At 44.8% G+C, this 26,401-nt stretch overlaps 1 protein-coding gene across 7 annotated transcripts in view; it reads left to right on the top strand.

Moving 5' to 3' along the window:
- IDE (insulin degrading enzyme) overlaps positions 1–26,401 on the top strand; it is a 128,464-nt gene that overhangs the window by 8,164 nt on the left and 93,899 nt on the right. For 2 of the 7 annotated variants that reach the window (XM_034931105.4, XM_055093138.3), the window contains exon 2: positions 13,171–13,352. The exons of 3 other annotated variants lie outside the window; for them this stretch is intronic. The gene's annotated coding sequence lies outside the window, so the exon portion shown is untranslated. 2 more of the 7 variants (XM_063607818.1, XM_063607819.1) reach the window with 2 other exon arrangements.

The raw sequence follows: 26,401 nt of genomic DNA, 5'->3' as shown, positions 1-26,401 counted from the left end.
TTAGTTTTGCTATGTTGTTATCATTTTTTCAGTTTAGCTTGAAAATGAGAGTTTTCAGTTTAGCTTGAAAATCTTTGAATCTTTTTCCCTCATTGCCTATTCCCAAGACCCAATCCTCCTGAGTCTTTCATCCTAAAGATTCCTAAAGTTTCTTGGAGTGATCTTGACCCTCATCACCATCCTAGTTCAGGCCATGATCATCTTCGTAACATCTTACATCAGTGAGATTATCTCACCTGAACAGGTTTTAGAACTGACTTTTCCAGCCTTCTGTCTCCCTACTAGTTGATTCTTATCATCACATCAGATTAATAAACCACTTTTCCCAAGCTGTTGTCTCGCCTAAATATCACCTGTGGTTCTGCGCTATTTCAAGATCAAGTTCAAACTTCTTGACCCAGCATGTAAGCATTCTGTTGGCTGGCCTTAGCCCAACTTTTCAGCCTAACTCTTCTCCAGTCAGACTTACCAATTTGCTGTCTCCTTTTACATGACCTATTCATTCCCAATTCCGAGATGCCCTTTCTGTCTTTTCTTTATATGACTAAATCCTTTATTCTTTTTAGGCCTTGTTATACAGGTCACGCAATTACTCTTCCTTTTTCTCAACTTAATAATTTTTAAAAACATTGTGAAACATCTATTTGATGTTTATATATTGCCTCTTTTACTCTCTTATTTAATATTGTACATGCCAGAGTATATAGGACAAAGAAGAAAAAACAAACACCTGTGTACCATCTACTTTAGGAAACAAACATTTCCAGCAACTTTGAACCTGTCTGTGCTCACCTGTCCAATTATAACTCTGTTCCTCCCCTGTAAAGGTATTGTTATTATTATTATTATTTTTTTTTGAGAAAGAGTCTGCCCTTGTTGCCCAGGCTGGAGTACAGTGGCGCAATCTCGGCTCACTGCAACCTCCACCTCCCAGCTTCAAGCGATTCTCCTGCCTCAGCCTCCCAAGTAGCTGGGACTACAGGCGCGTGCCACCACGCCCGGCTAATTTTTGTATTTTTAGTAGACATGGGGTTTCACCATGTTGCCCAGGCTGGTCTTAAACCCCTGACCTCAGGTGATCCACCCTCCTCAGCCTCCCAAAGTGCTGGGATTACAGGCGTGGGCCACCGTGCCCGGCTGTATTATTCTATATTTGGATAACAATTTCCTTAGTTTTCTTTATAGTTTTATCACATTTGAATACTTCTTAAGCAGTATATCGTTTAGTTTTTTTTTTTTTTTTTTTTTTTTCTTTTTTATTGATCATTCTTGGGTGTTTCTCGCAGAGGGGGATTTGGCAGGGTCACAGGACAATAGTGGAGGGAAGGTCAGCAGATAAACAAGTGAACAAAGTTCTCTGGTTTTCCTAGGCAGAGGACCCTGCGGCCTTCCGCAGTGTTTGTGTCCCTGGGTACTTGAGATTAAGGAGTGGTGATGACTCTTAACGAACATGCTGCCTTCAAGCATCTGTTTAACAAAGCACATCTTGCACCGCCCTTAATCCATTCAACCCTGAGTGGATACAGCACATGTTTCAGAGAGCACAGGGTTGGGGGTAAGGTCACAGATCAACAGGATCCCAAGGCAGAAGAATTTTTCTTAGTACAGAACAAAATGAAAAGTCTCCCATGTCTACCTCTTTCTACACAGACACAGCAACCATCCGATTTCTCAATCTTTTCCCCACCTTTCCCCCCTTTCTATTCCACAAAACCGCCATTGTCTTCATGGCCCGTTCTCAATGAGCTGTTGAGTACACCTCCCAGATGGGGTGGTGGCCGGGCAGAGGAGCTCCTCGCTTCCCAGTAGGGGCGGCCGGGCAGAAGCGCCCCTCACCTCCCGGACGGGGCGGCTGGCCGGGCGGGGGGCTGACCCCCCCCACCTCCCTCCCGGACGGGGCGGCTGGCCGGGTGGGGGGCTGACCCCCCACCTCCCTCCCGGACAGGGCGGCTGGCCGGGCAGAGGGGCTCCTCACTTCCCAGTAGGGGCGGCCGGGCAGAGGCGCCCGTCACTTCCCCGACGGGGCGGCTGGCCCGGCGGGGGGCTGACCCCCCCACCTCCCTCCCGGAGGGGGCGGCTGGCCGGGCAGAGGGGCTCCTCACTTCCCGGTAGGGGCGGCCGGGCAGAGGCGCCCCTCACCTCCCAGACAGGGCGGCTGGCCGGGCGGGGGGCTGATCCCCCCACCTCCCTCCCGGCCGGGGCGGCTGGCCGGGCGGGGGGCTGACCCCCCCACCTCCCTCCCGGACGGGGCGGCTGGCCGGGCGGGGGGCCGACCCCCCACCTCCCTCCCGGACGGGGCGGCTGGCCGACCCCCCACCTCCCTCCCGGACGGGGCGGCTGGCCGGGCGGGGGGCTGACCCCCCCACCTCCCTCCCGGACGGGGCGGCTGGCCGGGCGGGGGGCTGACCCCCCACCTCCCTCCCGGACGGGGCGGCTGGCCGACCCCCCACCTCCCTCCCGGACGGGGCGGCTGGCCGGGCGGGGGGCTGACCCCCCCACCTCCCTCCCGGACGGGGCGGCTGGCCGGGCGGGGGGCTGACCCCCCCACCTCCCTCCCGGACGGGGCGGCTGGCCGGGCAGAGGGGCTCCTCACTTCCCAGAAGGGGCGGCCGGGCAGAGGCGCCCCTCACCTCCCGGATGGGGCGGCTGGCCAGGCGGGGGGCTGACCCCCCCACCTCCCTCCCGGACGAGGCGGCTGGCCGGGCAGAGGGGCTCCTCACTTCCCAGTAGGGGCGGCCGGGCAGAGGCGCCCCCCCCACCTCCTGGACAGGGCGGCTGGCCGGGCAGGGGGCTGATCCCCCCACCTCCCTCCCGGATGGGACGGCTGGCCGGGAGGGGGGCTCCTCACTTCCCAGTAGGGGCGGCCGGGCAGAGGCACCCCTCGCCTCCCGGACGGGGCGGCTGGCTGGGCGGGGGGCTGACCCCCCCACCTCCCTCCCGGACGAGGCGGCTGGCCGGGCAGAGGGGCTCCTCACTTCCCGGTAGGGGCGGCCGGGCAGAGGTGCCCCTCACCTCCCGGACGGGGCGGCTGGCTGGGCGGGGGGCTGACCCCCCCACCTCCCTCCCAGACGAGGAGGGAGGACGCTCCTCACTTCTCAGACGGGGTGGCTGCCGGGCGGAGGGGCTCCTCACTTCTCAGACAGGGCGGCCGGGCAGAGACACTCCTCACATCCCGGACGGGGCGGCAGGGCAGAGGTGCTCCCCACATCTCAGACGATGGGCGGCCGGGCAGAGACGCTCCTCACTTCCCAGATGTGATGGCGGGCGGGAAGAGGCGCTCCTCACTTCCTAGATGGTATGGCGGCCGGGCAGAGACGCTCCTCAGTTTCCAGACTGGGCAGCCAGGCAGAGGGGCTCCTCACATCCCAGACGATGGGCAGTCAGGCGGAGACGCTCCTCACTTCCCAGACGGGGTGGCTGCCAGGCAGAGGCTGCAATCTCGGCACTTAGGGAGGCCAAGGCAGGCGGCTGGGAGGTGGTTGTAGCGAGCCGAGATCACCCCACTGCACTCCAGCCTGGGCGCCATTGAGCACTGAGTTAACGAGACTCCGTCTGCAATCCCGGCACCTCGGGAGGCCGAGGCTGGCGGATCACTCGCGGTTAGGAGCTGGAGACCAGCCCAGCCGACACATCGAAACCCCGTCTCCACCAAAAAAATACGAAAACCAGTCAGGCGTGGCGGCGCACGCCTGCAATCGCAGGCACTCGGCAGGCTGAGGCAGGAGAATCGGGCAGGGAGGTTGCAGTGAGCTGAGATGGCAGCAGTACCGTCCAGCTTCGGCTCGGCATCAGAGGGAGACCGTGGAAAGAGGGGAGAGGGGAGAGGGGAGAGGGGAGAGGGGAGAGGGGAGAGGGGAGAGGGGGGAGGGGGGAGGGGAGAGGGGAGAGGGGAGAGGGAGCTCTATCTACCACACAGTCCAGTAAAGTCCTATTCTTTATCGTTTAGTTTTATTGTTTATTTTAGTTTTATAGCTTTTGACCTTTATTGCAAACTTTTCTGAGTTACTTTTTTTCATTTAACTTTCATTTAACATCATTCATAAAGATGTATGAGTTCACTGCTGAATGGCAGTCATGCAAGTATGCCCTGGTATCATATTGATCATTGCAAAAATTCTGTAAGATAGGCCTAATCTATATTCTGACAACTCCCAAATGTATTTCTCTAGCCAGAACCTCTCCCTCAAATTTCAGGTTTGAGTAATAAACTTCCTACTCAACAATGTGAGTCACACTGGTCTACTTGCTTGACTTGCTCTTACCTCAGATCATTTGCATTGTTTTCCCTCTGCTGAGAACACCCTGCTACTAGTAAGAATGGGGAGAGCTTTGCAGAGAACATAGGATTTGAACAAGAGTCTTTGAAGGAAATATTGAATTGGATGAACAAAGAAGGAGAGTTGAGAAAATATTTTATTTTTTGGAGACAGGATCTCACTGTCACCCAGGCTGGAGTGCAGTGGCACGATCAAAACTCACTGCAGCCATGAACTCCTGGGCTCAAGTGATCCTCTCACCTCAGCCTCCTGTAGCTAGGACTACAGACTTGTGCCACCATGCCTGGCTAATTTTTAAAATTTTGTAGAGGCAGGATCTTGCTATGTTGTCCATACTGATCTCTAACTCCTGGCTTCAAGCAATCTTCCTGCCTCTGCCTCCCAAAGTGCTGTGATTACAGGCATAAGCCACCACAACCAGAAGAGAAAATATTTTAGATAGAAGGAATGGTATTAGCAAAGGTTCAAAAGTAGGGAAATTCACAATATCAGCAAAGGAAAGTGAAATTTTGTCTTATTGGATATAGAGAACCTCAGATGCTTTTTGAGCAATTCAGTGACATATGAAAGCTGTATTTTTGGCTAATTAATCTGGCTGTTTTTTGTAAGCACTGTTTGAAACGCAGGCAGAGACTGATGAGGGATAAAGAAGGTAGTACAAATGACAAGGAAAGAAGAGTGTCTGCAGAAGACATGTGCAAGAAGGATTCAGCAGGGTTTAGTTATTGATTGATGTAGGGACGATGTGGGAGTCAGAGAAGCCTGAGGTCTTGAGCGTGAGTGACTTTGAGTCTAGAATAGGAGGGGCCACCAGGGTAGGGAAAACTCTTGTCGGGGAGACCCAGCTCTGGGAAGAAGTTCAGCTAGGTGAGATGTTTGTCCTGCCTGGCAGGTGGCAGGTTTTCCAAAGGCATACCAAGAGAACCAACCACTGCTTGGGTACAGCAGTGGGCACAGTCTTGTAGGCACTTTTGGGCTGGCTGTTACCCTCAGGTCCCGTAGGGTAGTGGACAGGACTGAGCGGTCCTTAAATACCCAAGGGAATGAAATCTAGTTTGTAGATTGGTAGCTCAGGGACTAGTTCAATTGAAAGATCAGAACCACATTGATGAATACTGACCTACTACTGGGGTTTCTTATTTGTTTTGCTTAAGGATAGGAAATGGATCCAGAGCCTAGAACAAGTCTGACCTGTGCTGGGGTCTAAGTGGATTCAGCTGTAACGCTCTTGCTGCTGCTGCTGCTGATGTTAACCATAAAAGATTTAGTAGCTAATATTTATTGAATGCTTATTGTATGTTATGCTTTTTTGGGTGGGGGGTAGTCATCCCCTCAAGCATTTATTCTTTGTTACAAACAATCCAATTAAACTCTTTTAGTTATTTTGAAATGTGCAATTAAATTATTATTGATTATAGTCACCCTGTTGTGCTATCAAATCCTAGGTCTTTTTTTTTTTCTTTGGTACCCATTAACCATCCCCACCTGCCCTCAACCACCCACTACCCTTCCCAGCCTCTGGTAACCATCCTTCTACTCTCTATCTCCATGAGTTCAATTGTTTTGATTTTTAGATCCCACAAATAAGTAAGAACATGTGATGTCTGTCTTTCTGTGCCTGGCTTATTTCACTTATCATCATAACCTCCAGTTTATGCATTTTATTAGGAGCTTTGCCTATGTTGTGTGTGTGTGTGTGTGTGTGTGTGAGAGAGAGAGAGAGAGAGAGAGACAGAGTCTGACTCTGTCACTCCTAGGTGGAGTGCAGTGGCGTGATCAGGGCTCACTGCAGCCTTGACCTCTCTGGGCTCAGGTGATTCTCCTGCCATCTCAGTACTCCCCTGTTTCCTGGGTAGCTGGGGCTAGTAGCTGGAACTTGGCACATACCACCATACCTGGCTAAATTTTTGGAGTTTTTTTTTTTTTGTAGAGACAGGATTTCGTCATGTTGCCCAGACTGGTCTTAAACTCCTCAGTTCAAGCAGTCCACCTACCTTGGCCTCCCAAAGTACTGGGATTATAGGCGTGAGCCACTGCACCTGGCTACATATGTTGTCTTGTTTAATGGCCATGGTAATTATGTGGGAGAGTGGTGGTGGTAGTCTTTTTTTTTTTCTTTCAGATAAGGATATTGAAGCTCAAAGAGGTTAACTTGCTCAAGGATACACAGCTAGTAAGTGGCTTAGCGAGATATGAATTCAACTGGGCTCACTCAAGAACCTCAGGGGTTGGCCATTATATTATCTTCTTCCTAGAGGTAGCACGATATCTTTAATAGAGATGGGGACGTTAAAACAGGGAGATTTTTTAGAAAGAATATACATGGTAGTTGATGATATTGAGTCTGAAGTGATTACTGGATAGCCAAGGGGAGATCTGCAGGAAGCATTTGAAATATGACTGGAACTTGGTAAGAAGGCCTGAGCTGATTTCCTAAATCTGAACATAGAGTTGAAGACACGGACATGGATGGATATAGGAAAAATAATCTATGTTTAGATGCGGTGGGGGAGGGGGCAGCCTTGACAATGCTCACATTTAGGTATAAGAAGGAAACATAGTTGGAGAGGTTGGGAGTTAGAGAGGTGGAAGATGATATCGGAAGTGAAATAGTCTGAAGTTCTAGCCAAAGAGATTTTGGGGAGAATAGGGTCTTGAGAAAAGAACAAATACCATTTCTTTCTTTCTTTTCTTTTCTTTTCTTTTTTTTTTTTTTGAGATGGAGTCTCGCTGTGTTGCCCAGGCTGGAGTGCAGTGGTGCTCACTGCAACCTCTGTCTCCTGAGTTCAAGCAATTCTCATTCCTTAGCCTCCTGAGTAGCTGCAATTACAGGTGCCCGCCACCATGCCCAGCTAATTTTTTCTTTTTTTTTTTTTTTCTGAGACAGAGTCTCGCTCTGTCACCCAGGCTGGAGTGCAGTGGCGAGATCTTGACCCACTGCAACCTCCGCCTCCTGGGTTCAAGCAATTCTGTTTCATCCTCCTGAGTAGCTGGAATTACAGGCGCCTGCTACCACGCCGGCTAATTTTTTTATATTTTTAGTAGAGATGGGGTTTCACCATGTTGGCCAGGCTGGTCTCAAACTCCTGACCTCAGGTGATCAACCCACCTCAGCCTCCCAAAGTGCTGGGATTACAGGCATGAGCCAGCACACCTGGCTACTGTTATTTCTTGATCTCTTAATTTTAGAAATTTTCTGTTGCTTTGTTATGCCCAGCTATTTTATTTTTTTAGAGATGGGGTCTTACTGTGTTGCAGAGGTTGGTCTTGAACTCCTGGCCTCAAGTGATCGTTCTGCTTAGCCTCCCAAGTAGCAAGGATTACAGGTATGAGCCATCACACCCAACTGTTTACATATTTCTGATTCTTCCCACTTGATCTTATGGTCCTATGGACATTTAGTACAGTTTCAGTTTTTTTTTTTTTTTTTTGAGACAGTCTCGCTTTATCGCCCAGGCTGGAATGCAGTGGCGCAGTCTCGGCTTACTGCAACCCCTGTCTCTCGTGTTCAAGCATTCTCCTGCCTCAGCCTCCTGAGTAGCTGGGACTACAGGCGTGTGCCACCATGCCCACTAATTTTTGTGTTTTTTTAGTAGAGAGACAGGGTTTCGTCATGTTGGCCAGGCTGGTCTCCAACTCCTGACCTCAAGTGATCTGCTGGCCTCTGCCTCCTAAAGTGCTGGGATTACAGGTGTAAGTTACCTTGCCCGGCCTAGTACAGTTTCTTATATGATCAAATCTATTAGATGATCTATTGGTTCCATATTTTCTCCTTGGAGACTATCCTTCAGGACACTTTTTCCTTCTTGCTGTAGTTTGAACTAGTTTTCTCCAGGCTTGCTACAGAATGGTTGCCTGGAATTTCCCTTTGCTTCTCTCCTCTAATGGATCTGTTTCCTGGTTCTCAAATTTTTTTCTTTCTTGGCTTGCTCCTTCATTCAAGAGTAGTTGTATATTGGAACAAGCTTTCATGTAAAGACTACATGGGAGATAACTTTTTGTAGATCTTCTGGTGATTTCCAAACAGAAAAGTATAGATCTGGGTCCTAGTGTGAATCTACACCTTTGTAGAATAAGACTACAAAAGTAAGAGAGATGACCTGAATGGCTTCCACTCCCTCCATCTAGCTCTAGAATTCTAGTATTGTAAGTACTTGGGAATTAAGTTATTTTACAGGTTATCTAGCATATGGTTAAAGCAGCAAGCTTTCAGGGATATCCTTTGCGAGACTTTGACAAAAAAGTCATATGGCTTCTTTTTTCCCCTCCCTTTAAAATTGAACTTTAAGATTTTTTTAATTGAACTTAAAGATTTGCTTTTCTTTTCTTTTTTTTGTTTCTTTTTTTTTTTTTTGAGACGGAGTCTTGCTCAGCTGCCCAGCTAGAGTGCAGTGGCATGATCCTGGCTCACTGCAACCTCTGCCCCCTGCCCCAGGTTGAAGCGATTCTCTGCCTCAGCCTCCCAAGTAGTTGGGACTATAGGCGCGTGCCACCACACCCAGCTAATTTTTATATTTTTAGTAGAGATGGGGTTTCACCATGTTGGCCAGGATGGTCTCAATCTCTTGACCTTGTTATCTGCCCGCCTCAGCCTCCCAAAGTGCTGGAATTACAGGTTTGAGCCACCATGCCCAGCCTTTTTTTTTTTTTCCTTTTTGAGACAGAGTCTCACTCTGTAGCCCAGGCTGGAGTGCAATGGTGCAATCTTGGCTCACTGCAACCTCCGCATCCCAGATTCAAGTGATTCTCCTGCTTCAGCCTCCTAAGGAGCTGGAACTACAGGCATGCACCAACACACCCAGCTAATTTTTGTATTTTTAGTAGAGATGGGAGTTTCACCATGTTTTTTTTCCCCCCCGAGGTGGAGTTTTGCTCTTGTTGCCCAGGCTGGAGTGCAATGGTGTGGTCTTGGCTCACTGCAACCTCCGCCTCCTGGGTTCAAGCAATTCTCCTGTCTCAGCCTCCCAAGTAGCTGGGATTACAGGCGCCTGCCACCACGCCCGGCTAATTTTTGTACTTTTAGTAGAGACGTGGTTTCACCATGTTGGCCAGGCTGGTCTCGAACGCCTGACTTCAGTTGATCTGTCCACCTCGGCCTCCCAAAGTGCTGGGATTACAGGCGTGAGCCACTGTGCCCAGCCAGGGTTTCACCATGTTGACCAGGCTGGTCTTGAACTCCTGACTTCAGATGATCCACCCTTCTTGGCCTCCCAAAGTGCTGGGATTACAGACGTGAGCCACCACACCCAGCCTGCTTTTCTTTTTATGGAGGAAGTAAATTTGAAATTTTGCTTTTAAAACAAGAAATAATGAAAACAAACATTAGTCACCTGATTTTCCTTCTTTTTTTTCTTTCTTGAGTTGGTGAAAGTTTCTCCCTTCCCATTGTTGGGCTACTCTGTGGTTTCTGTATGCTCTTCTGATGGCCAATATAGGCTGGGAGTGTTGGATAACATTTGGTCCAGGGTAAAATATTCTTGAATTCAGCTTCTGTTCCAGGAAGATATCAGTAAGATTGACACCTGTTCTAAGTTTGTACTCCAGACTACTTTAAACTGCCATCCAGTTGAAAAAATGCCTTATTCTCTCTATAGTCTATCCCCTTGGGAGCCAGTGTGATGTAGTGGAAAAGTCACTCTGACTTGACACTTGGTTATTCTTTTTATCTTGAATTGGTTAGTTTGCATGAGTCTTTTTCCTAGCCACCAGACTAAGTAGCTTCAAATATCTTTATTAATCCTACCAAGTTTTGGTTTCTGAACGTTGCCTTCTACAGGTGCATAGTTCTTTTTACTTTCTTGTGCTTACATATCACTAACTCCTCACTTGATGTTGCTTTTATTTTAGAGAGTATGACCGACTATAAATGAGGTCACTGTAGACCAGTAGGCTGGGATGTGGCATGTGGATATGTTTTGCAGTTGTTATTTTTTAAATGGGAATCAACACTTAGAAATCCTGAGAGTTCAGTTCCTTTTGGGAAAAAGGGATAATCTGGTAACAGTGGGCCCACATTCCTGCCTGGCAGCAATTAGCTTGAGCTAGGGAAGATTTGTCTTTCAGAAGGGGCATGCATTCCTTCTTACAGCCTGCTTTGCTTATTTACATTACTTTTTTGGCCTTGTAAACATTATATTTGTGATCCGTTCTATACAGTGATTGGAGGAAGTTAGTCTTAGTAGTTTTCAGACATACTGGAGGTTTTTGTTAATAATAAAAATGAAACAAAATACACATGTAAATTGCTCCAAAAGTACAGAAATGATTGTGTAATCAGGACTACCCTTTGCCTCATTTAAAGTTTACGAAGATTATCACATCATCTTATTTTATTTTATTTTTTTTTGGTGACGGAGTCTCGCTCTGTCACCCAGGCTGGAGTGCAGTGGTGCGATCTCCGCTCACTGCAAGCTCTGCCTCCCGTGTTCAAGCCATTCTCCTGCCTCAGCCTCCCAAGTAGCTGGGACTACAGGCACCCACCACCACGCCCAGCTAATTTTTTTTTTTTTGTATTTTTAGTAGAGATGGGGTTTCACCATGTTAGCCAGGATGGTCTTGAACTCCTGACCTCAGGTGATCCGCCCGCCTCGGCCTCCCAAAGGGCTGGGATTACAGGCGTGAGCTGCCACGCCCAGCTTACGTCATCTTATTTGATCCTTGCAGGACTACCCTTTGCCTCATTTAAAGTTTACGAAGATTATCACATCATCTTATTTGATCCTTATGGCAACTATAGGAGGTTGACAGAGAAATGAAAAGTCCCACAGCTCTTAGGAAGTCTACTTTAGACAGCTGTGCTACTGCTGAGTTCGCCTTATTTATTTATTTATTTACTTATTTTTTTTTTTTTAGACGGAGTTTCACTCTTGTTGCCCAGGCTGGAGTGCAGTGGTGCCATCTCGGCTCACTGCAACCTCCGCCTCCCAGGTTGAAGTGATTCTCCTGCCTCAGCCTCCTGAATAGCTGGGATTACAGGCGCCCACCACCATGCCCGCTAATGTTTGTATTTTTTTAGTGGAAAGACAGGGTTTCACCATGTTGGCCAAGCTGGTCTCGAACTCCTGACCTCAGGTGATCCATCCACCTTGGCCTCCCAAAGTTCTGGGATTACAGGTGTGAGCCACCACGCCCAGCCTGAGCCACCACACCCGGCCTGAGTTCGCCTTGTTGTCTAGAACCCAGGTGAGGATGGAGTGAAGGTGGTGGGTGTGGAAGAGCATGTTAGCTTTGCTTCTAGGAAAGTAAGTGGAGCTATCAGCCTGAGCTATGTGAGCATGCATAAAAGGAGTAACAAGTCACTTCTCTCAATCTTTTTTTTTTTTTTGAGACGGAGTCTCGCTCTGTCGCCTAGGCTGGAGTGCAGTGGCTCCATCTTGGCTCACTGCAACCTCCGCCTCCTGGGTTCAAGTGATTCTTCTGCCTCAGCGTCTTGAGTAGCTGAGACTACAGGTGCGTACCACCATGCCTGGCTAATTTTTGTATTTTTAGTAGAGACGAGGTTTCCCCTTGTTGAACAGGCTCGTCTTGAACTCCTGTCCTCAGGTGATCCACGCGCTAGGGCCTCCCGAAGTGCTGGGATTACAGGTGTGAGCCACCGTGCCCAACTCACTTCTCTCAACCTTTGAGGCATCTCTCGAGTTGCTCACCAAGAAGAGAGGGAGAAAAGAGAGCAAACAGTGTACAGTAAGTCAAGAAGATGATGAGTGTAATGTAACAAGGTAGGGAAGACCAAGAACCTTTTGGAGCAAGATGGCTACATTAGGATTTCTGGTCAGTCAGGTCACATAAATAAGGCAGATAGGAACGTTGACACTGGGAAGACACCGTTCCCAGAAGCCAAATAGACAAGACTATCTGGCCAGTCAGATACACGGTTAAACTAACAGACTTTTAAGGAAAATGAGTATGTTATTTGTACTTACAGTCAACCAGCCAAACTATTATCGATATTATTATATGGCAACAACATAGCATCTTTCTAGAAATATTAATGAACAAATTAGGAATTGTCATAAAACAGCAAAAGGGGCAGAGGAAATCAATGAAGCACACTAGAGTTTAACTGTTTCCCTTAAACAATTGAGTTTTTAAATAAGTAAATCCTGTGACTCCCAGACTGAGGCAGGAGGATTGCTGGAGTCCAAGAGTTGGAAACTAGCCTGTGCAACATAGTGGGACCCTATCTCTACAAAAAATAAAAAATTAGCCGAGTGTGGAGGCACGTGCCTGTAATCTCAACTATTCCAGAGGCTGAGGCGGGAGGATTGCTTGAGCCCGGGAAGTCAAAGCTGCAATGAGCCATGATTACACCATTGCACTCCAGCCTGGGTGACAGTGATACCCTGTCTCAAAAAAAAAATATATATATATATATACCATTCATGGGTTTTAGTGTATTTGCAGAGTTGTGCAACCATCACCACAATCATTTTAAAACATTTTCGTCACCTCAAAAAGAAACATTATACCCTTTGGCAGTTACACTCTATTCCACTCTTCCCTGAGCCCATGGCAGCCACTCATCTTTCTTTCTATGGATTTGCCTGTTCTGGACCATTCATACAAATGACATCAAACAATGTGTGGTCTTTTGTGTCTGGCTTTCACTTAACATAATGTTTTCAAAGTTCATTCATATTGTAGTATGTGTCAGTACTTCATGCCTTTTTAGTACTCATAGTATTGCATTGTATGGATAGACCAGATTGTATTTATCCATTCATTAGTTGATGGACATTTGGATTATTTCCAGTCTTGAGATATAATGAATAATACTGCTTTGGGCATTCGTGTACAAGTTTTCATGTGAACACTTATTTTCGTTTCTCTTGGGGATATGCATAGGAGTGGAATTGCTAGGTCATATGCTAACTCTTGTGTTTAACCTTTTCAGGAACTACCAGGTTGTTTTTCAAAGCAGCGGCACTATTTTGCATTTCCACCAGCAGTGTGTGAAAATTCCAATTTCTCTATATCCTTGACAACACTTGCTATATGTACTTTTGTTATAAGCCATCCTGGTGGGTATGAAGTGGTGTCTCATTGGAATTTTGACTTTCATTTTCCTGATGACCAGTGAGTATATTTTCATATGCTTCTTGGCCATTTATATATCTTCTTTAGAGAAATGTCTACTCAGATCCTTTTTCTATTTGTTAATTGGGTTTTTTTTTTTTATTTATTAAAGTTGTAAGAGTTTTAAAATATATTCTCTAGGCCGGGCGTGTTGGCTCATGCCTGTAATCCCAGCACTTTGGGAGGATGAGGCAGGTGGATCACCTGCAGTCAGGAGTTCAGGACCAGCCTGACCAACAAGGTGAAACCCCATCTCTACTAATAATACAAAAATTAGCCGGGCATGGTGGTACACGCCTGTAACCCCAGCTACTCGGGAGACTGAGGCAGGAGAATCGCTTGAACCCTTGAGGCGGAGGTTGCAGTGAGGCAAGATCGTGCCACTGCACTCCAGCCTGGGTGACGAGAGTGAAACTCCATCTTCAAAAAAATACAAATGAAAAAATATATTCTCTATACAAGTCCCTTATCAGATATATGATTTACAAATATTTTATTCCATTCTATAGGTTGTCTTTTCACTTTCTTTTTTTTTTTTTTTTTTTTTTTTTTTTTTTTTTGAGACGGAGTCTCGCTCTGTCGCCCAGGCTGGAGTGCAGTGGCGCGATCTCGGCTCACTGCAAGCTCCGCCTCCCGGGTTCACGCCATTCTCCTGCCTCAGCCTCCCGAGTAGCTGGGACTACAGGCGCCCGCCACCACGCCCGGCTAATTTTTTGTATTTTTAGTAGAGACGGGGTTTCACCGTGTTAGCCAGGATGGTCTCGATCTCCTGACCTCGTGATCCGCCCGCCTCGGCCTCCCAAAGTGCTGGGATTACAGGCGTGAGCCACCGCGCCCGGCCGTCTTTTCACTTTCTTGATGGTGTTCTTTGAAGCAGAAAGTGTTAAATTTTGTTGAAGTCTAATTTGTCTTTTTAAAAAACTGGTTGTGCTTTTGATGTCATATCTAAGAAGCCACTGCCCAATCCAAGGTCACAAAGATTTAAGTTTTCTTTTAAGATTTGTATTATTGGCCAGGCATGGTGGCTCACACCTGTAATCCTAGCACTTTGGGAGGCCGAGGTGGGCGGATCACCTGAGGTCAGGAGTTTGAGACCAGCCTGGCTAACATGGTGAAACCCTGTCTGTACTAAAAATACCAAAAATTAGCCTGGCGTAGTGACAGGCGCCTGTAATCCCAGCTACTCAGGAGGCTGAGACAGGAGAATCGCTTGAACCCAGGAGGTGGACATTGTGGTGAGCTGAGATCACGCCTTTGCACTCCAGCCTGGGCAACAAGAGCAAAACACTATCTCAAAAAAAAGGTTGTATTGTTTAATTATTTAGCTGTTACATGGAAGTCTTTGATCTATTTTGAATTAGTTTTTATGTATGGTGTGAGGTGAGAGTCCAACTTCATCTTTTTACATGTGGATATCCAGTACCATTTGTTGAAAAGACTAGTCCTTCCTCATTGAATTGTTTTGGCATCCTTTTTTTTTTTTTTTTTTTTTTTTTTGAGATGGAATCTTGCTCTGTTGCCCAGGTTGTAGTGCAGTGACTGCAACCTCCGCCTCCCAGGTTTAAACAATTCTTATGCTTCAGCCTCCTGAGTAGCTGGGACTACAGGTGTTGGCCACCATGCCCAGATAATTTTTGTATTTTTAGTAGAAATGGTGTTTCACCATCTTCGCCAGGCTAGTCTCGAACTCCTGGCATCAAGTGATCTGCCTACCTTGGCCTCCCAAAGTGCTGGGATTACAACATGCCCGGCCATCATCCTTTTCAAAAATAAATTGATCAAAAGGTGAGGGTTTAACTCTGAGCTTTCTGTTCTGTTCCATTAATCTGTATGGTTTTTTTTGAGATGGAGTCTTTCTCCCAGGCTGGACTGCAGTGGCGCTATCTCGGCTTACTGCAAGCTCCGCCTCCCAGGTTCACACCATTCTCCTGCCTCAGCCTCCTGAGTAGCTGGGACTACAGGCGCCCGCCACCAAGCCTGGCTAATTTTTTGTATTTTTAGTAGAGATGGGGTTGCACCATGTTATCCAGGTTGTTCTCGATCTCCTGACCTCGTGATCCGCCTCCCTCGGCCTCCCAAAGTGCTGGGATTACAGATGTGAGCTGCCGCGCCTGGCCCATTAATCTGTATGTTTATCCTGATGCCAGTACCACACTATTTTGCTTACAATTGTTTTGAAGTCAGGCAGTTTGAGTCTTCCAGCTTTGTTCTTCTTTCTCAAGACTTTTTTGACCATTCTGGGTCCTCTGCATTTCCAAACAAGTTTTAGGATCAATTTGTCAATTTCTGCAAAAAAGGAGTCTTAGGTGGGATTTTAATCTATTTGGGGATTACTGTTATCTTAAAAATACTGTCTTCCCATCCATGAACATGGGAGTCTTTCCATTTAAAGTTTAAGTTTTACATTTCTTTTGTTAAATTTATGCGTAAGTTTTTTTTTTTTTTTTTTTTTTTGAGGCAGAGTCTCACTCTGTAGCCCAGGTGGAGTGCAATGGCAAGATCTTGGCTCACTGCAACCTCCACCTCCCAGGTTCAAGCAATTCTCCTGTCTCAGCCTCCCTAGTAGCTGGGATTACAGGAGCCCACCACCGTGTTCAGCTAATTTTTGTTTTTGTTTTTGAGACAGACTTTCGCTCTGTTGCCCAGGCTGGAGTGCAGTGGCGTGATCTCAGCTCACTGCAACCTCCGCCTCCTGGGTCCAAGCGATTCTCCTGCCTCAGCCTCCCGAGTAGCTGGGATTACAGGTACCCACCACCACGCCCGGCTAATTTTTGTAGTTTTAGTAGAGACAGGGTTTCACCATGTTGGCCAGGCTGGTCTCAAACTCCTGACCTCAGGTGATCACCTGCCTTGGCCTCCCAAAGTGCTGGGATTATAGGGGTGAGCCACGGCACCCAGCCTGTTTTTTGTATTTTTTGTAGAGACAGGGTTTCACCATGTTGGTTAGGCTGGTCTCGAACTCCTGACCTCAGGTCATCCACCCGCCTCAGCCTCTCAAAGTGCTAGGATTACAGGCATGAGCCACTGTGCCCACCCAGTATTTTATTTTTTGATGCTATTATAAATTGTTTTCTTATTTTTAGTTTGTTCATTGCTACTGTATAGAAATACAATTGATATTTTTATATTCAAGATCATGTCTTCTGAAAATGGAGCTAATTTTACTTTTTTCTTTCTAATTTGTACGCCGTTTATTTCATTTTCTTGCCTAATTGGTCTGTTTAGAACTTCCAGGACAGTGTTGAATAGAAGTGGCAAGAGTGGAAATCCTTGTCATCTTCTTGATCTTAATGGTAAAAACATTATCTGTCACCATTAAGTACGATGCTAGCAGTAGCTTATTCATAGAGTCCCTTTTTCAGGTTGAGGAAATTCTCTTTTATTCCTAGTTTGATCAGCATTTTTGTCATGAAAGAGATATACTGTATTTTTGAAACAATCTCATACTGAAAAGTTTTTATTGTACAATATAGTGCAAATAATTTTTTTCCTGAACCAATTACAGTAATTTGACCATTGGATACTTTAGTGTGATTTTCTTTCTTTTTTTTTTTTTTGAGACAAAGTTTTTTCTTGTTGCCCAGGCTGGAGTGCAATGGCACTATCACGGCTCACCGCAACCTCCGCCTCCTGGGTTCAAGTGATTCTGCTGCCTCAGTTTCCCAAGTAGCTGGGATTACAGGTATGTGCCACCACGCCTGGCTAATTCTGTATTTTTAGTAGAGATGGGATTTCACCATGTTGGTCAGGCTGGTCTCGAACTCCTGACCTCTGGTGATCCCCCCACCTCAGCCTCCCAAAGTGTTGGGATTACAGGCGTGAGCCACTGTGCCCGGCCTCTTTAGTGTGATTTTCTATATAATCACAATACCATCAGAATCAGAAAATTATCATTGATGAATAGAAATGAGAGTGGGCATCCTTGTCATGCTTGTTCCTGATTATAGAGGAAAGGCTTTCAGCTTTTCACTGCTGAATACGTTCATTGTTTGCTTGTCTTCCATGGCCCTTATTGTACTGAAGTACACAATGGAGGTATTCCTTGTATACCTAATTTGTTGAGAGTTTTTACCGTGAAAGGCTGTTGAATTTTGTCAAATTATTTTTCTGCTCTATTTTTTCCCCCCTTTTTTCACAGATCCTGCATGTGGCATCTGAAAGCTATCTGTGAAGAGGTATTTTTCTGTTTTTTTTTTTTGAGACGGAGTTTTGCTCTTGTTGCTCAGGCTAGAGTGCAAGAGTGCAGTGGTGAGATCTTGGCTCACTGCAACCTCTGCCTCCCAGGTTCAAGCAATTCTTCTGCCTCAGCCTCCCGAGTAGCTGGGATTACAGGCATGTGCCACCACGCTTGGCTAATTTTGTATTTTTAGTAGAGACGGGGTTTTCCCATGTTGGTCAGGCTCGTCTCGAACTCCTGACTTCAGGTGATCCGCCTGCCTTGGCCTCTCAAAGTGTTGGGATTACAGGCATGAGCCACTGCACCTGGCCATCTTTTTTTTTTTTTTTCAAGACACTGTTGCACTCTTGTCAGCCTGATTGGAGTGCAGTGGTGCAATCATGGCTCACTGCAGACCTAAACTCTTGGGCTCAAGGGACCTTTCTACCTTAGCATCCCTGAGTACTTGGGAATATAGGCATGTGCCATCATGCCCAGCTGTTTTTGTAGAGACGGTATCTTGCTGTGTTGCCCAGGCTGGTCTTGAGCTCTTGAATTCAAGCCATCCTCCCACCCCAGCCTCCCAAAATGCTGGGATGACAGGCATGAGCCACTATACTTAGCCTTTTTTCTGCATCTATTGAGATGATTGTGTGGGGTTGTTCCCCCTTCATTCTGTTAATGTGGTATATCACATTTATTGATTTGCAATAAGTGTGTTGATGTTGAACCATCCTTGCATTGCCGGGATAAATCTCACTTGATCAAGGTGAATGATCCTTTTAACGTGCTGTTGAATTTGGTTTGCTAGTATTTTGTTGAGGGTATTTGCATCAATATTCATCAGTGATATTGGCCTGTAGTTTTCCTTTTTTGATGTGTCTTTGTGTAGTTTTGGTATCAGGGTAATACTGGCCTCATAGAATGAGTTTGGAGTTATTCCTTCCTTGTCTATTTTTTGGAATAATTTGAGTAGAATTGGTATTAGTTCTTTAAATATTTAGTAGAATTCAGCAGGAAAGCCATGGGTCCTGGGCTTTTCTTTGCTAGGAGACTTTTTATTATGGCTTCAATCTTGTTACTTGTTGGTGTGTTCAGGTTTTGGATTTCTTCATGGTTCAATCTTGGTAGGTTGTATGTGTCTAGGAATTTATCCATTTTTTCTAGATTTTTCAATTTATTGGCATATAGTTGCTCATAATAGCCACTAATGATCTTTTGAATTTTTGCGGTATCAGTTGTAATGTCTCCTTTTTCATCTCTGATTTTGTGTCGTCTCTCCTTTTTTCTTAGTCTGGCTAAATGTTTGTCTATATTCATCAAGGTTATTGGCCTGTAGTTTTCTTTTCTTGTAATGTCCTTGTCTGGCTTTAGTATCAGGGTAATACTGATTTCATAAAATGAGTTTGGAGGTATTCTCTCTTCTTTTTTGGAAGAATTTGAGAAAGATTGGTATTCTTTTTTTTTTTTTTTTTTTTTTGAGACAGAGTCTCACTCTGTTGCCCAGGCTGGAGTGCAGTGGCACAGTCTTGGCTCACTGCAACCTCTGCCTCCCAAGTTCAAGCAATTCTCCTGCCTCAGCCTCCCGACTACCTGGGACTACAGGTGTATGCCACCACACCTGGCTAATTTTTGTATTTTTAATAGAGACAGGATTTCACCATGTTGGCCAACCTGGTCTTGAACTCCTGACTTCAGGTGATCTGCCTTCCTCAGCCTCCCAAAGTGCTGGGATTACAGGTGTGAGCCACCATGCCCAGCCTGCTTTTTCTTTTTCTTATTTATTTATATTGCTATGAACATACATTTATCTTAACTTACGGCTGAAAATTCAGTACTATCGTTCTTTGTTTTGTTGCTCAAATTATTATGGCTTGGACCCTTAGGAGTTTCTTCATTTTGGCTCCTGTGTATTTTGAATAAGCCCCATCTTTTTTAGAGTATTGTTTTACTTCTGTTCTAGACTCATCTTATATTTTTCTTGCCCTAGCCCTTGAATCAATCACTTAGTTCCTTTTATTGGAAAATAATTTTTTTTTTTTTTTTTTTTTTTTTTTTTTGAGACTGAGTCTTACTCTGTCACCCAGGCTGGAGTACAATGGTGTGATCTCGGCTCATTGCAATCTCTGCCTCCCAGGTTCAAGCAATTCTCCTGCCTCAGCCTCCCAGGTAGCTGGGATTACAGGCATGTGCCACCATGCCTGGCTAATTTTTGTATTTTTAGTAGAGATGGGAGTTCACCATGTTAGCCAGGCTGGTCTCAAACTCCTGACCTGAGGTGATCTGCTTGCCTCAGCCTCCCAAAGTCCTGGGATTACAGGCGTGAGCCAACTCACCTGACCGGAAAATAATCTTCGCAGACCAAGATCTGGGCACTAGATGTGCTCATTGTTGCTGAGGTGTCATTGCTTCTAGTGGCCAGTCTAGTGCCTCTGGTGGACAGCCACATATACACGTTTTTATATTTCTGTGTCTTTTTGTATATATTAAAAATATAAGTTTGTATTGATACCTTTGATTCCAACTTAGTACCACAATTGTAGCCTTTTCCCATTTCTTATTTATAACATCTTTTTCCAACAATGAGAACACTGGATTTCATTTTCTACAATTTACTTTCTTATTTCCTCAATTCTAGTGTACACATAGTTTCATAATTGCTAGCTCACCTGTGAGAAACATTTTTAAAATAGGTCACAATATTTACATATAGTTCTTTTTCTCTTAGGCTTTATTGTATCCAGTCAAAATCCAGCTTTCCATAGTTAAGTTCTTTTCTTTTACACTCCTTCAATGTGATTATGTTACTCATTTATAGTTATTAGGTTAGTTTGTTAGAATTTTGATTGTTTCTCACCCCACCCCCCCATCATGGTTGGTTTTATTATTGTGATAAAGAATATGTAACATAAAATTTATCATTTTGACCTTTTTGTGTGTGTGTATAGATGGGGTCTGACTATGTTGCCCAGACTGGTCTCAAACTCCTGGCCTCAAGTGATCTTCCTACCTTGGCTTTCCAAAGTACTGGGGTAACAAGCATGAGCCACTGCACCTGGCCCATTTTGAGCATTTTTAAGTGTATTGTTCAGTGGCAGTAAATACATCCACGTTGTTGTGTAACCATCACCATCATCCATCTCTAGAACTTTTTTCATCTCACCAAACTGAAACTCTGTACCCATCAAATAATAACTCACCATTTCCCCTCCCTTCAGACCCTTGCAACCACCAGTCTGTTTTCTGTCTGTGAATTTGACTACTCTAGGTACCTTATATAAGTGGAGTTGTGTAGTATTTGTCCTTTTGTGATTAGCTGATTTCTTTTCTTTTCTTTTCTTTTCTTTTTTGAGATGGAGTCTTGCTCTGTCGCCAGGCTGGAGTGCAGTGGTGCAGTCTTGCCTAACTGCAACCTCTGCCTCCTGGGTTCAAGCAATTCTCCTGCCTCAGCCTCCTGAGTATCTGGGACTATAGGTGTGCACCACCACTCCCAGCTAATTTTTGTATTTTTAGTAGAGATGGGGTTTCACCATGTTGGCCAGGATGGTCTCGATCTCTTGACCTCCTGATCCACCTGCCTTGGCCTCCCAAAGTGCTGGGATTGCAGGCATGAGCCACCACGCCCAGCCAGCTTATTTCATTTAGTATGTCTTCTAGCATATGGTAGCATGTGCCAGAATTGTTTTCCTTTTTAAGGCTGAATAAATTTTATTGTATAAACTACATTTTGTTTACTGATTCATCCATCAGTGGACGCTGGCGTGACTTCCACCTTTTGGCTGTTGCCAATACTGCTGCTGTGAACATAGCTGTACAAATATCTGTTTGAGTCTTTGGTTTCATTTCTTTTGTATATGTATCCAGAAGTGGAATTGTTAGATCACATGGTAATTCTATTTCTAATTTTCTGAGGAACTGCCATACTGTTTTCCATACTGCTGTACCATTTTGTATTCCCACTAGCAGTGTGCACAGGTTCCAGTTTTTCCACATCCTCACCTGCACTTATTATTTATTCTATTTTATTTTTTAATATTATTTTTTGAGACCGAGTCTCGCTCTGTTGCCAGTCTGGAGTGCAATGGCACGATCTCAGCTCACTGCAAGCTCTGCCTTCCAGGTTCACGCCATTCTCCTGCCTCAGCCTCCTGAGTAGCTGGGACTACAGGCACATGCCACCACGCCCAGCTAATTTTTATATTTTTAGTAGAGACGGGGTTTCACCATGTTGGCCAGGATTTTTTTTTGTTGTTGTTGTTGAGACGGAGTCTAGCTCTGTTGCCCAGGCTGGAGTGTAGTGGCGCTATCTCTGCTCACTGCAAGCTCCGCCTCCTGGGTTCACACCGTTCTCCTGTCTCAGCCTCCCGATTGGCTGGGACTACAGGCACCTGCCACCACACCCGGCTAATTTTTTGTATTCACAGTGTTTTTAAAATAATTGTCCTAATTGGTATGAAGTGGTACTTCATTTTAGTTTTGATTTGTACTTTTCTAATGATTAGTGATGTTGAGCATCTTTTTATATGCTTATTGGCCATTTGTATATCTTCTTTGGAGAAGTGGCTTTTTAAGACCTTTGCCCATTTAGAAATTTTTTGTTGTTTTGTTGCAGATTTTAATATATTCTGGATATTAACCCCTTATCAGATATTTTTTCCCACTCCACAGGTTGCCTTTTCACTGTGTCCTTTGCACAGAAATTTTTTAATATAGGTCAGTTTATTTATTTATTTACTTATTTACTTAGTTTTTGAGATGGCCCAGGCTGACGTGCAATGGCGTGATCTCAGCTTGCTGCAACCTCCACTTCCCAGGTTCAAGAGATTCTCCTGCCTCAGCCTCCCGAGTAGCTGGGATTGCAGGTATGTGCCACCATGCCCAGCTAATTTTGTATTTTTGGTGGAGACGGGGTTTCTCCATGTTGTTCAGGCTGGTCTTGAACTCCTGACCTCAGGTGATCTGCCTGCCTCGGCCTCCCAAAGTGTTGAGATGAACTTTTAACTTGGTGGAGTGTTAAACAGCATGGTCATTTTGTGTCTAAAGACTTGGGTTTGAATCCTAGCTCTTCTGTTTTATACCTATGTGGTTCCAACCAAATAACTTTTCTGAGCTTTAATTTCCCCATCCAGTAAAGAATGGGACTAATAGGATCTATATAAGGGGTTTATTGAATATATTATATATATGTATAATATATAATAGATTTATTCCCTAAACAAGTATATGTGCTGCAAGATACTGACTGAGTATTCAGTAAGCATCTGTTCTGACATACTGGCTTTGCTTCTTTCTAAGCTTAACCCCTTCACTTACGTACTAGATTCCTTACTCTAGGACAAGGTTCCTGTAAAGTTTCCTTCTCTCTTTCTCTTTCATTATCAGTTTTTCTCCTCTCTTTATGTAAATCTTTTGTGGCTTAGATGTTGATTGATTGATTGATTGAGAGATATGTAGATACATAGATGGGAGTTTATAGAAGCATTCTGTAATGAGGCTGTCTCTTGGATTTAAGTGGATAGAATTGGTTGCATTGATTTTCATCCATTATTTTGGGGGTAATAAAATCAGAACTATAAGCTAGGGTCTTTCATCCTTAGCACTATTGATATTTTGTGCCAAAATCTTTTTTTTTTTAAAGACACAGTCTCACTCTGTTGCCCAGGCTGGAGTGCAGTGGCACAGTCTTGGCTCATACAACATCCGCCTCCCAGATTCAACTGATTCTTATGCCTCAGCCTCCCGAGTAGCTGGGATTACAGGTTTGTGCCACCATGCCCAGCTGATTTTTGTATTTTTAGTAGAGACAGTGTTTCAATATGTTGGCCAGGCTGGTTTCTAACTCCTGACCTCATGTGATCCGCCCGCCTCAGCCTCCCAAAGTGCTGGGATTACAGGTGTGGATCGTATAATTCTTTCTTGTGGGAGATATCCCATACAGTGTAGGTTGCTTAGTGGCATCCCTGGCCTCTACTCACTATGTGCCATTAGCACCTTCAGTTGTGACAATAAAAAATGCCTCTAGTCATTGCCATATGTCCTCAGCGAGGGTTGGTGAGTGGGAATAGTCACCCATTGAGAACTACTTACTATAAACACTGGCTCATCTATAGCAATTATAAAGGGATAATTATTTACCTGGTTTCCTAATAGTCTTATAAAGTATAATCCTATTATCAGCCTACCTAATGAATGTTTTTCACCTCCAGAGATGACAAATAACATCTGGAATTCACATAAGTATGTGTTAAGAATGCTGGTAATAACATGGTGGTTATGGAGGTGGTTCATTTGCACCTTAGCCCCTGCGACCATAATAATGATGATGATTTTATAATAATCAAGTTACCATTCATGGATGACTACTGTGTACCAGGAACTATGCCTTGGTGAAGTTTATGTAAACATATTTTACAGGAGAAACTCTGTGAAAGGTTGTCTGAGTGTGATGCAACTATAGGTGCCCCTGTCAATTTAATGGGCCATGTATACATTTCATCTGACTCTTTTTTTTTTTTTTGAGATGGAGTTTTGCTCTTGTTGCCCGGGTTGGAGTGCAGTGGCACAATCTTGGTTCACTGCAACCTCTCCTGGGTTCAAGCGATTCTCCTGCCTCAGCCTCCCGAGTAGCTGGGATTACAGGAGTCTGCCACCACGCCTGGCTAATTTTGGTGTTTTTAGTAGAGATGGAGTTTCTCCACGTTGGTCAGGCTGGTCTTGAACTCCCGACCTCAGGTGATCGGCCTGCCTCGGCCTCCCAAAGTGCTGGGATTACAGGCATGAGCCATCGCGCCTGGCCTCATCTGACTCTTGATTGTCAAAACTAGATGAGGCCAAGATGGGCACGATGGCACACCATCCTACTTGGGAGGCTGAGATGGGAGGATCGCTTGGGCCTGGGTGTTCAAGTTCAGCCTGCGCAACATAGGGAGAACTGTTTTTTAAAAAAACAAGCTAGATGAGGCCAGAAAGTCTGGTTTGACCAGAATAGTCCAGTAGTATCCAGTGCCTCAGGAGCAGAGAGGTCATCTGGTAAAGGTGAGGGTATGTAATTACCGAACACGGGCTGGAAGTGGTCAGTAGATCAGTGCAGACAGTGAAGAATCACACCTAAGGCAAAGTACAGGTCAAGTTTCCTGAGGCAGCATTCTCTGAGTTGGGCAGATCATCTTCTGTACATATGAGTGGAACTGAATTGTCTGTACAGAATACAGGTTGAGCATTCCAAATCTGAAAAATTCAAAATTCAAAATCAGAAATGCTCCAAAATTCTAAATTTTTTGAGCACCAACATGATGCTCAAAGTAGATGCTCTATCGGTAAATGTAATGCAAATATTTAAAAATCCAGGAAAATCTGAAATACATCTGATCCCAACCATTTTTGATAAGGGATATTTATGGTTTGCTTTTTTTAGAAGGCTATCTTGAGAGAATTAGTTACAGGTCGATAACTCTTCCCAGCCTGTGATTTGAATTGATCTTTAGAAACCAGGCCAGGTGCAGTGGCTTATGCCTGTAATCCCAGCATTTTGGGAGGCTGAAGCGGGCAGATTGCTTGAGCCCAGGAGTTCGAGTCGTCCTGGGAAACATGGCAAAACCCTGTCTCTACTAAAAAAAAAAATACAAAAAATTAGCCGGGCATGGTGGCGTATGCCTGTAGTCCCAGCTGCGCAGGAGGCTGAGGTGGGAGGATCACCTGAGCCCAGGAAGTCATGAGCCATGATAGTGCCACTGCACTCCAGCCTGGGCAATGGGAGTGAGACCCTATCTTACAAAAAAGAAGAAGAAGAAGAAGAAAACCATGACAGGTGTCTTTAAGCTGCCCTTGCTGTTCTGGGTTCGTGAAGCATCTGTGGGAGGTTGCCCATATGTAAAATTAGTTGAGTTTGAAGAAATGTAAACGTTATATGGTATTCTTTTAATTTTGTTTTAAAAATAATTTTTCTCATTCAAATCCTGAATTAGAAGTTGTTTGGTATAAATATTGAAAATTGTTGAGGGGAGAATTTATTCAAAGTTTAATCATTTTGCTTTTATCTATGTTATACTTAGCTATTAGTTACTGGAAGTGTCAAGTTTTATTTTTAGATCTTAACTAGAGTCTAAAGTAATTACTAAAAGCTAGTTTTCAAATAATATGTAATGAGTAAAGTCCTGAGTTAAAAGATTTAGCATACTGAATTAACTTAGTTGACTGATGCTGTACTTACATGGGCCTCCTATTTCTTGTGGCCAAGATAGCATCAACAGAAATAATTGAAATAATTGTCTCGAGACACACCTGAGAAGGTTTAATTATGTTAATTGTACTACTGTTCCTTAGTGAGCCTTCTTAGTTTAGCACCTCTTTGGTATGGGTAGCTGCTTTCCAGTATTCAAGTGGTACTATTTCCAGGATGATTTTTGGCGGTTGATATTTGTAATGTCAGTAATTCATGTATCTCCCCCTTCCTTTTATTTTACTGTGTTTTGTGATATTTTGAAAAGCTCTATTTTTAAGAACTTTTAATTGAAAAATGGCAGTGTTCAACTTAATGCATTTTTACAAACTGAACATACCTGTATAACCAGCACATGACCTGGAACCCCAAAGCCCCCTTCATTCTCCTTTCCAAATCCAATCACTACTCCCACTCCCAAGGGTAATGACTATCCTGGGATGAAAGCATAGCTTGATTTTACTTGCTCTTCTGCTTTGTATAAATGGAAGGTTACAGTATTTACTCTTTTGTGTCTAGCCTCTTTCACTCAACCCTATATTAGTGAGATTCATGTTTATTGTGCTTTGTTCTATATTATTCCTTTTTATTGCTGTATACTTTCTGTTGTGTGCATGTACAATTTATCATTTCACTGTTGATTGTCATTTGATCATTTCTGGTTTGGGCTAGTTT

Source organism: Pan paniscus, chromosome 8, assembly GCF_029289425.2.
Source record: "Pan paniscus chromosome 8, NHGRI_mPanPan1-v2.0_pri, whole genome shotgun sequence".
Classification (NCBI taxonomy): Eukaryota; Metazoa; Chordata; class Mammalia; order Primates; family Hominidae; genus Pan; species Pan paniscus.
The sequence above is the reverse complement of the archived record's forward strand: the minus strand, read 5'-3'. Positions and strand labels throughout refer to the sequence as shown.